Genomic DNA, 12,251 nt, shown 5'->3' on the forward strand with positions numbered 1-12,251 from the left:
TCGTCGCAGCCCCCTGGGCCTCTGCAGCCGAGTCACCCAAGTCCTTTCTCCCAGTGGAGCCCCAAGCCACCGTCTTCTTTCTCAATCTTGTTTCTTCTTCCCAAGCGTTTGCCTCTCTACTCTTCCTCTAGGAGAGGGTCCCACTCCACCTTTCATCTCTGGACCTCTCTCTATCTTAGGATTGGGCTGGACAAAAGACAGTCGGACACGCACCAGCTTGTTTTCTTTCTTCTTCTTTCTTCCAGATTTTATTTATTTATTCATGAAAGACACACACAGAGAGAGGCAGAGACCCAGGCAGAGGGAGAAGCAGGCTCCATGCATGGAGCCTCATGCAGGATTTGATCCCAGGACCCCGGAATCATGACTTGAGTCAAAGGCAGACGCTCAACCACTGAGCCACCCAGGTGCCCCAACCACCAGCTAGTTTTCTTACCAGTTTATTCACCAACTTATCGTTCAGCCCGCACCTGGGAGAACAAGTAGCAAAAAGAGGACCCGAAGCTTAGAGTGTAGAAAAATATTTCTCTGTTCCCCGGTCTTTCCCTCCTCCCCCTGCCATCCCTTCTCACTCTGTTCGATTGCCCGGATCTAACAGCCACCATAGCTTTGGCTTTCAGGCAAAAAATGTAAACAAAATAAACAATAAAAAAACATGCTTTCCTACAAAGACATTTTAGAATCTTATAAGTATTGGAGGAATATGAGTATGAGCTTCACTCCATTTTGTAGAAAAGGAGAGCTGGAAGCAATGGAGAGAGGGGAGGGTGGCCATGGAAGGAGCCCCAGAAATCTGAATGACTTCCCAAGCTCCTGCGCTCAGTAGCTCCCAGCTTAGAGCCAAGCAAGGATCTAAACCCAAAGTAACACCACCGTAATTTAGTGAGTCTTCTAATATTTGGAATTGACTTTTTTTTCCTTTCTTTTAAATCACTTAGCTCTCTGAGTACTTTTAAAAAAATCCATAAGGGATTTGTTCTTTGTTAGAAAAAGGTGGAGGGTAGTGCCAAATTCCGGGGGGAAATTTTAAATACTAGAACTAGTCTTTTAGGAATTTATGATTTTATCCATTGATGGATTCACATTGAAGACGAATTTTGGGGATGAGACGAGGGTTGCTGAACAGGAAGTTTTAAGTCTGAAACGGTGAAGTGTCTGACATGTTATGCCCCCTACAAGCTAACCAGTTATCCTGCCACAGTTTAGGATAGATCGGTAGGTACACACACGTGTGTGTGTGAAGACACTAGGATATCAGTCCTTTAGGATACTTATGATATATATGATATTTATGGTATATATATATATATATATATATATATATATATATATATTAATATGTAAGATCTCTGAATCAGGGAAAAGGCCTTTCACCCATAGAGCAACTTGCATTGGTTCCTCGTGCTTTGATTTATCACAGGGTGATGTGGTGAGAGCTTCCAGATGTATCTGTGCATTTGGGACGTAAAATTATGAAATTCAGGGCTTCTCTAGGACTTGGTAGCACATCTGCCTTTCCTCCTCTCTGGGTAGAGGCGGGTGATGGGGCAAACGACAGAGACAGATTGAGAGACTTCTATGTCTCTAGGTTTATAATCCTTGGAATGTAAACAGACTGTTTCTAATTCCTTCCAGAAGTTTCTTTAACTTCTAAACTTGTTTGCCATACAATCATCCCTGAACCCAGCGTGCCAGTAACTTTTGCTCAAAGACCTCTGACCATGCAGAAACACGAAAATATCCACGGGCCACTGTCTCTCAACGAGGAGTGGGAAATTGGTTCCAAGAGTTGAATGTATGCCCTGGGTGAAAGGTCAGGGTCAGGAATAGGAGGCAGAGTTAGAAAAAGGTTGACTTGGCTGAAGACATGGCTAGGAGAGGGCATAATGTGAATTCAAATAATCAGAAGCAAACATAGTGGAATCCAGATTCTGGCATCTAAAAAGAACTTTCTAAATCAAATATATAATGTATCTGATAAGCTGGATTTAAAAGAACTCCCGTCCCCCAAGGAAATAATAACAAAAATGGAAAGTATTGCATATGCTCTGAGTAGCTCCCATGATAGTATTTAATTTGGTGGTAAGAGGATGAAGTAAACTCCTTAAAAAAGAGGATGGAATAAATTTACAGGTGACAGTGAAGTTAACAGTGCACGTGCAGTTCGATTGTAACACTTGCTGAGTGCTTTGTGTATGTAGGTCAGGGATTGTTCTTACACTGATTAATCCAATTTAATTTCGCAAATGATCTTCTTACATTGATTAATTCAATTTAATTTTGCAAATGATCTTATAAATTGCAATTTAATTTTTCAAATTTTGCAAATGAAGGATCATAAGAATAAAATATATTATTTTTATAATAATTTTTTATTTATAAGAATAAAAATGTTATTTTTTATAATAAATTTTTATAATAAATAAAAAATTATTTGTGATTTATAATCATAAATAAATGATTATTCCCATTTTAGAGATCGGGAAATGGGAGCAAAGAGAAATTGAGTAACTTGACAAAGATCAGACCCATGGGTAAGTGAAAGAGTCATCATTTGGACCCCCGGCAATTTGAGTCCTTCCTTTTTCTAATACCTTCTATCTCTTTTGTAGCTAGGCATCCTGTTGGAGTCTTTTCAAGCACCAGCAAGACTCTGGAGGTGAGGTGGGGAATTGTTTGAGAGCATAGATACTATTTTCCTTCCTTTTGTGTGTATTAATTTCCATCTTTTCCCCTAAGCCTCCTCAACAATAGCTTGGTCATCATTTGAGCTGAGTTAGTCGTAGCTCTCTTTCTTTCTAGGTGTAAGCACGAAAGCTTCTTTATGTTCTCCATTCAGGTGCCTCCATTCAGGGCAGACAGAGCTTCGGGAGAGAATCTGCTGAGAAGGAGAAGGGGAGATTAAGCAGAAAGGTCTTTACCCTACTCAAAACCCCATGGTCGTTGTCAGGCACCCTGGCATTGCAGTTCTTATTTAGCTCTCCAGGTGTGAAAACACAAGGAAACTATTAACAGATGCCCGGCCACTGCCTGGAAGGCCCACGTGAACAACCTGCATCCAGTTCTTAACCCATCTCCCCGTCCTTGGCGCTATACCCCCTCAGAAGGGTGTGTAGGCACAGGGGGTACATCTGGAGCTTCGGTGTCTTCTCCCTAAACCTTCTGTAGGAAAACTTTGGGTTGCATGTTTGCTTTGCTCTTCTGAACGTTGAGTGGAAGAAGTAAGCAAGGTATTTAAAGAATGCTCGTTTATTTAAGCTGACTTAATGATCCCCATTAAACTTAATTGCCATAATTGTTGCTTCGCTGTCATAATTATTGTTCCTGTTGTCTTTACAAGGATCACCAAAGACGCTGTGGGCGATGTGCATTTGTTTACATGGTGTTTGATTCTATTTGTGTTTTACATTGTTTACTTCCTGCTCCTTAGGGATTGTGTTGTTAGCTCAGGATCCCGACCTGTGCCCAACTCTCGAGGCTGAGACAAGGAAATGTGACAATTGTCACCGGATGATAACGTGAGGAAATTAACCATATAGATGCAGTAAATCACGAAAATGTACACATACTGCCTGGAAGCCTACTAAAAATAGCTAGCATTTCCTGGGACTTGCGGGTGCTTTACATATAGTCTCATTTAATCTTAACTCAATGGAGTAGAAATTATTATCGTTGTTTTGCAGATAATAACTGCAGGGGAAATGGAGACACAACAAAACAGATATTAAGGTCACAGAGTTAAGATTTGGCGGTGCTGGAATATAATCGTAGGTGTATTTTGAGCCCAGAGACATCCTGTTAATTTAGTCACTATAATAATTAGGCTACTAGGCTTCTGTTCTTTGATTTTAGATATAGGAGCCAGGAGAGGAAACAGTTCATGTCTTGAACAATTCTAGTATCTCCCACATGGTTTCTATAGTTTCACCATTGAAAGTCTTTCTTTTAAAAAAAAATTGTCATTATTATATGGTTTTTAATTTTTGTTATTTTCCTCTATCATGCTTTTCATTTTAGATTTATTTTTATTACATAAAAATATTAATGCAAGTAAACTTAAAAAAAAAACAGCTGTAGTTGGGTAGCCTCCCAATAAACCGAACTAATTTTACTTAACATGCTCATTTTTTTAACAAGACTCTAGTTGAAAACTAGGGATGATAACACCTGGATGTGTTGCCTATGGTCATCTATTTAGTTATCATTTTCAGTTAGTAGATTTCTGGCTCTGAAGAGGATGACACCTAGGAAGAGGTGAGTTTTGTTCTGGTGAGATTGTCAGGTAGTCCAGGTAAGGTCAGATAGGGTTCCTTAAATAGTGTCATTGGGCAAATGACAGATGAATGGATACAGAAAATATGGTGCATATATATGTATATACACAATGAAATATTAGTCATCAAAAAAATGAAATCTTACCATTTGCAATGACATGGGAGGAACTAAGGGTATTATGCTGAATGAAATAAGTCAATCAGAGAAAGGCAATTATATGATTTCACTCATATGTGGAATTTAAGAAACAAAACAGAATCATAGGTGAAGAGAGGAAAAAGTTAAGTAAGACAAAATCAGAGAGGGAGATAAACCATAAGAGACTCTGAACTATAGGAAACAAACTGAGGGTTGTGGGAGGGGAGGCTGGTGTGGGGATGGGATAACTGAGTAATGGGCATTAAGGAGGGCACATGATGGGATGAGCATTGCATGTTGTAAGCAATTGATGAGTCACTGAACTCTACCTCTGAAACTAATGATACACTATATCTTAATTAATTAAATTTAAATAAAATTAAAAATGTAAAAATAGGGGATGCCTGAGTGGCTCAGTGGTTGAGCCTCTGCCTTTAGCTCAGGTCATGGTCTTGGGACCCAGCCCCACGTCAGGCTCCCTACAGGGATCCTGCTTCTCCCTTTGCCTATGTCTCTGCCTCTCTCCATATGTCTCTCATGAATAAATAAGTAAAATCTTTTAAAAAAGAGTGTTATAAAAAATAGTGCCATTGGGCAGAATGGAGGTAGTTGGCTCAAAAATGGAGAATAAGCATTTGATCTTGTCCAAAGGATATTCATTGTATGTTTCTCCTACAAAGTCTTCTCCTATTTTTATTTTATTGATTTGTACACCATTTCCTCTGTTGACTAAGCTGAGTAATTGGGTCAACCTCGGCAGAGGTGGCCAGCATGGTTGTGTTGATCCAGAAATAACTTACCCCAAAGGCTCTCTTGACAGAGACTCACACCATAGGCTAGGCTGAGTGGAAATAAGACCCTGAACTGAGTGAATTTTTTTTTTTAAAAAGAAAGAAAAAGATTGAGAGAAAGGAGGTAGGGGCAAGGTAGAGGGAGAGAAAGAATCTTAATCTCTCTGCTTGCTAGGTGTGGAGTCTGCCCTGGGGCTCCATCTCATGACTTTGAGATCATGACCTGAGCCAAAGTCAAGAGTCTGATGTAAACTGAGCCACACAGGCACCCCTTCAACTGAGTGATTGATGGGCCTTCTTGATTTCCAATTTGAGATAATAATATTAACTTAGAAAATAATGAGATAAGAATGAAAATGATCTCAGGGGCTATTAAAATATATGTTGCATTTTTTTTCTAATAAGAAAATAAGTGATACACATAAATAGAAATTTTGGAAAATAGAGAAAAACACAAAGAAAATATATAAAAAAAACATGTATAGCACTTTCACCACCTAAATATAAACAGCATATTTCTGTCTCAGATATACATATGACCATATATATACATATACATATACATATATATATATATATATATATACATATACATATGAACATTTATTTATTTGGTCTATGTATTTAAAAAGTGTATTTACAAAATTGAGATGAAATATAGAACAGAGTTCTACATTTTTTTCTCTTTGAAAAAGTATTTTGAACCTCTTTCCATGCTTGTAAATATTTTCTGCAATTTGATTTTCAATTGCTATATAGAACTCCATTGCATGAATGGAATAAATATTGTGGCTTTTTTTTAAAAAAAAGATTTTTGAATTTATTTTAGAGAGGGGGAGAGAGTAAAAGAGAGAGAGAGAGAGAGGGAGGGAGGGAGAGAATCTCAAGTAGACTCCCTGCTAAGTGCGGAGCCCTACACGGGGCTTGAGGCAGGGCTCAGTCACCCTGAGTTCATGAGTTCGGCTGAAATCAAGATTTGGGTACTCAACAACGGAGCCACCCAGTGCCCCAACATTCTTTTATTAGATCTTCTGTTGTTTCTGATATTTGCTATTATGATGAATAATCTCTGTACACATTTTCCTTTTTTCACATAAATGATTGTTTCCTTAGATAAAATTCTAGAAGTAAAATTATTAGATCAAATTATATAAATGTTATTTGATAAGTTTTGATACATTTTGATAAATTGTCCTCTAGGTAGATTATACTAGCTTACACTTTCACCAACAGGGTATGAGAATTCTCCCCATACTCCATATATTGTCATTTATTTTTTATTTATTTTTATTTTTTATTTCTTAAAGGTTTTATTTATTTATTCTTGAGAGACACAGAAAGAGAGAGGCAGAGACACAGGCAGAGGGAGAAGCAGGCTCCATGCAGGGAGCCCGATGTGGGACTCGATTCCGGGTCTCCAGGATCACACCCTGAGCCAAAGGCAGATGCTCAACCGCTGAGCCACCCAGGCGTCCCCAAATATTGTCATTTAAGCATATTATTGTTTTAACTTATCTGCTTCAATAGCTGATGAGAAGTTTTCATTTAACTTATTTCCATTTGTATTCTTCTGGTTTGAACCAGCATTTTAAGTCTTTATGCATAATTCTACTGAATTTAATAACAATATTTATTATCAATATGAATATTCAATATTATTTATTATGATAATATCTTAATAATAATGATTGTGCAATGACAGTATACATTTAGTAAGCTTTTACTAAGTATCTTTCACTGTGCTAATGCTGCCATATATTATTTCTTTTAATCCTTTCAATCCTATGAGGTATATTCAATTGTTATCCTGATTAAAATAATATGCTTATGAAGATTAAATGACCTATCCAAACTCACACAGCTAGTGATGCAAACTGATGAAGAGCTTTGTTTAGCCTAACTCTGGGGAATGAACAAGGGGTAGTGGAAGGGGAGGTGGGCGGGGGGTTGGGGTGATTGGGTGATGGGCACTGAGGAGAGCACTTGGCGGGATGAGCACTGGGTGTTATGTTATATGTTGGCAAATTGAACTCCAATAAAAAAATTTTTTTAAAAAAGTATTCTAAAAAGTTTAAAAAAAGAGCTTCGTTTAGTATTTTAGCCATTTACCTGTCATATTGTTTTAAGTTCCCTTCTTCTGTTTTATTGTTTATATTTTAATTTCATTAATGCTCTTTTTATATAAATAATTTCAAATTTTCATATAGTCCTGCCCATATACTTTTATTATATGTATATATATGTATCTGTACATATGTGTATCTATATGTAGATTTGTATATATGTATGCATATATATTTGTGCATATGCTTAGTAGCACTATGTCTATTAATGATCAGATAAGTATTAGCTATATTATTTTGTAATTTTTTAATTGGTAATTTTCAGTATGTAACTCTGTAATCCATTTGAAATATGTTTTTGGAGTAAGATATTAGGAACAGAGGCCTTTATTAAATAATCAATTTCCAATTTATCATATATGAAATTATCATATAAATATGTATTTGGGTCTGATTTTATTTTATTTTATATTTTATTTTTTATTTATTTATTTTTTTCTGATTTTATACTTTGTTCTAGTCAACTGATTGTCTTTGATTTCTTACTCTAATATCACGCTGTCTTGATTATTGCAGCTTTATACCACGTATTGGTAGCTGATGGGGCATACCCTCTCTTTCTTCGCTGGTCAAAATGTTCTTGGCTCTTCCAGATGATCTTTAATCATGGCTCTTTCTGAGTGAAATCTGTCCTAAGGCTCTGGCTAGCCCAGTTGTACTTTCTCTGCTTATAAACAAATTGTCTGGTATTTGGTTGGCCAGAGTCCTTTGAAAACAAAAGTGTTGTTTTTGTTCTGTTTTGTTTTGTTTTTGTTTTTGAGAATAGTCTTGTGACTTTTCATTGCCTGTGGATAGAATTGAGGAATTGTCCAGTAAAGGATCTTACTGGACCCTCCTTGGAGGCACGGTGCCCATGGTTTTTTGGACACTGGAAGGCAAGACCGGGAACTTTACAGACTTCCGCAGCATATGGAGACTGGTTGTGTCTTATTTTCTTGACAATTGTTTTGAACACTCAGCCTGAGCTCTTCACCAATAATGGTTCTGGCTAATTCAACTGAGAGTTCACCTAGACGAGTGTTTGTTAGAAGAGTTAGCAAACTCCACACCAGCATAAGGTGGTGTTCAAGGGACTTTAGAAATCCCCAGAGATGCCTGGAACAATGTTAAATTAGAACTGAAAGGACCCTGGAGATGACCTATTCTAACTCTGTCATATAACAGATGAAGCATGCCTCCCCCACCAGGTGGTTAGTGAGAGAGCCAATGCTGGAGCCCAAGCATCTTGGTTTCTAATCTAGTGTCATCTCCTTGGGACTTGCTGCCTTCCTGATGTATAATCGTCACTATCAATGGCAAGGATTAAATACATCCCATCAACATATGGAAAGGATTTCTCCCATGACTCTTCAGGTGTTTTCCTTTGCTCAAGCACACACTTTAATCTTATGTTGATTGAATCTTGGCCAGCTCATTTTCAACTAAGCCCCTGCTTTGGCCAGATGGGAAACTACCTCACTGAGACTGGATGAAAAGAAAAGTGTGGATACCATGCTGGTGATGTTCCTACATGGCTAATAAAAAAAAGGTGGAGCCTTCCTACCAGGGCAAGAAATTATTGGCTTGGAAAACAGTGTCAAGAAGCCAAAAACTGACAAATATCCACCATTTGCTTCGATGTGGATGGAACTGGAGGGTATGATGCTGAGTGAAGTAACTCAATCGGAGAAGGACAAACATCATATGATCTCATTCATTTAGGAATATAAATAATAGTGAAGGGTAATAAAGGGGGAAGGAGAGAAAATGAGTGGGAAATATCAGAAAGGGAGACAGAACATGAGAGACTCCTAACTCTGGGAAACGAACTAGGGGTGGTGGAAGGGGAGGTGGGCGGGGGGTGGGGGTGACTGGGTGACGGCACTGAGGGGGGCACTTGACGGGATGAGCACTTGGTGTTATTCTGTATGTTGGCAAATTGAACACCAATAAAAAAATAAATCTATAAAAAAAAACACAAAGAAGTTCAGGACTTTTACGTATTCACTGATAAAACCTTAAAACTTTGGTTGTATTCTTCCCTAAAAACTAGCTGCTCACACTCCCCATTCCCTGCAATGTACCTCTTATTTATTTTAAAAATAAAATGATTAAAGGAACAACTGGGTTTTATTTACAGAAATAATGTTTGGGAAAGTAACATATAAAACTGATTTTTTCAACATAAGTTTTCTGGGCATCTGTGATGCACTAGACACTGTTCTCAGTGCTTGGTGAATAACTTAATGAACAAAAGAAAGATCTCTATCCTCATGGAATATAAATTTCAGTAAGGAGAATTAAACAACAGACAATTGACAAATTAAATTAGTGCATTTTATAGTAAAGTGTTGATAGTGCTATGGAAAAAGAAAAAGTTGAGTGGGAGTTGGGAAAAACTAACATTTGAACAGACTTTAAGGAGGTGAGGAAGTTATCTGTGTATATATGGGGAAGACATTCCAGACAGGGGTAATTCATGATCTTTGAATACGTGCGTACACCCACACCACACATCCTTCTGTGTACCTTACACAGAGTAGATGCTCCTTGGATGCCCATTGAAGAGTAGTGGGTACACACACTCATGCCCATCCACCCACATGCACACTCACACACATATTTTTGCACATGATTATGGGAAATGGGAAAACCAAACACTTCAATCTCCCTCTCCCTTAGCCAAATGGAAGATTTACATGTTAATTTCTTATAGTTACATGATACAGTTTGTTGTTTCTGAATCTAAACCCAAAGAAACAAATTTTGGGAAGAAGCCAAGGAAGGAAGTAATAGGAGAAGGTAGAGAAAAGGGGAAAGAAGGCATAAGCAAGAGGAAATCTTTCCTCTTGTCCTTTGTTCAGGGGTCCCAGATAGACTGGGTTGGGAGGCCAGGGCAACAGGAGTGTGCAGTGAAGATCTGTAGAGTACCTGGGGCAGATCTGGGTCCTGCCTGACCCTTGGCCAGTCCTCAAAGGTTGTCGGACCTGCTGGGCATCCTGGGAAGCGGTCCCAGGCAGTGGCCACTTTGCTAGGCCTGTTGGTTCTGCTGCCGTTTGGCCCAGGGGACACTCAGGGGAAGAATCCTTGGTATGCATTTTCCTCTGCCACAGGCTCCACATCCAATCAGTGATCAAGTGAGGCAACCTGTAGGCATCTGGGGTCACGACTGGCTGATCTTGGATTTACTTTTGAGACATCTCCATACCACAAATGGGAAACCTTGAGGTAAGAAACTGATAAACCCATGCAGATGGGTACCTTTCATCCATCCATATTTGGTCATTCTTAATGATGTTCGATTCTTATGGCTTTCTCTGAGCTTTATGAAGAAAAATGAACATGGAATTAGAAGGAGGAGCTATCCAGGGCTGCTCCATTCATCCAGAGTGCTGTATTTCAGACTTCTAGACCCAAATGGAAAGATAGGGCTAGTACAATAGGAGGACTGGAGATGACACCCCACAAGACTGACCACTAAGTAAAATACTCTGAAATCTCATGTTCTATGTTCAAATTTCTTGCAAATTATGTATAATCCTATGTCATTCATATGTTAATATAAAAAGCCTTCGGCTTTTTCTTAAACCAAATAAAAATTTAATTCCTTTTTCTCCTAACTCTTGTGGTGAAACTGTTGCTCAGGAAAAAATGTTCTAGGTTTACTTTATGGACTTAAATATCCTGGAGAAGTATGTATGTCTGAATTTTTGAAAAGATCTAATTCCGGGGACCAAACTGAAGGGAGACTTGGGTGAGTCCTCCTTAAATGTCATCTGCTGGTTGTCCTTGGTACTGCTTAGGTTCACTTAAGTTCCCAGGATGTGGTCAGTTATTCTTGCAGGCAAAGACAGGAAGTAAAATTGAGAGCACTCAAGATAAATGAAATCCAACCATTTATCCTCTTAATATTCAAGCCTTCACTGGCAACCTTTAGCTGTTAATTAGATATTTTACAAAAATCTGTTTATTTAAATGCCTACGTGTTTGTAGACCGTCAGGTTACTGTCAGTATATTACTAGAGAAGGAATGTTTGCCTCTTGGCTTCAAGGTTGACATTTGTCAGTTTTGTCATCCCAAGACGGTATCTGCTACTAACAAATCTGACCTTTTTTCCTGCATCTATTACCAGCCTCTAGACCATTGTCACATGAATGTAGATGCTCCCTGCGTTAAACCATTTTCTGCTGGATTCTGGTTCTCATTTGCCTGAAAGGAACATAGGGATCTAAATAAAGTATTGTCAGTGGCTGACAAGATGCCACTTTTTTGGCTATTTTCCATAGCATTCAGATTCGTATCTGAGCTCAACATGCTTTGTATGTTTTTTTTTTTTCCTCACATGCTGGGACAGGCCTGCTTTTGGAGGAAAGCTTTAGAAATGGAGAGAAGAGCTTGTTTTCACACATGGTCATCAATATAGTACAATTTCTCTTCAAAATGATAATGTTTCCCATGCAGGGGACATGCTTCACCTTTGGTCAGCCTTCACTCCAGGTCTTGGGAGCCTCCTTTGAGTGATTTTTCACTCCATCCCCCAACCTTGGAACTGCCCTATCACTGAAAGAAACACACTTTTTGATGTTTTATCTGATTCCTTGGCAAAAGTGTAGCTTATAATTTTTTAATTAAGATGTTGTATTTGAAAAGGTGGTGACAACAGAGCTCCAGGCTCATCTGGTTTATCACATGCTCCAGGACAGGTTTAGGTTTGGATTTCAATCAGGTCATAACATGAAGTCAGGATCTGTGATAATCTAATTATTCCCAGGAACAGAGGCTCATTGAAATAAAGGGAGCTACTCCAGTCATCAACCCACCCAGTGCCTTTTCACACTATTCCCTTGGATTGAAGTTTCTCTCTAGTGGATTGAAACTTTAAGGTTTCATGAGACTTGTTTCTTACCTTGCAAGAGGTTACCTTCCTCTTTGGCAACCAGTAAT

General features: G+C 38.4%; 1 long non-coding RNA gene across 1 annotated transcript; it reads left to right on the top strand.

The window, feature by feature from the left end:
* The first annotated feature begins 2,480 nt into the window (after positions 1–2,480).
* On the top strand, positions 2,481–9,121 carry LOC112911867 (uncharacterized). Its single transcript, XR_003233443.2, has 3 exons — positions 2,481–2,534; positions 2,613–2,659; positions 7,844–9,121. It is a non-coding gene; the product is annotated as an uncharacterized lncRNA (long non-coding RNA).
* Positions 9,122–12,251: the final 3,130 nt, after the last annotated feature.

This window comes from Vulpes vulpes, chromosome 12 (genome assembly GCF_048418805.1).
Source record: "Vulpes vulpes isolate BD-2025 chromosome 12, VulVul3, whole genome shotgun sequence".
Taxonomy (NCBI): Eukaryota; Metazoa; Chordata; class Mammalia; order Carnivora; family Canidae; genus Vulpes; species Vulpes vulpes.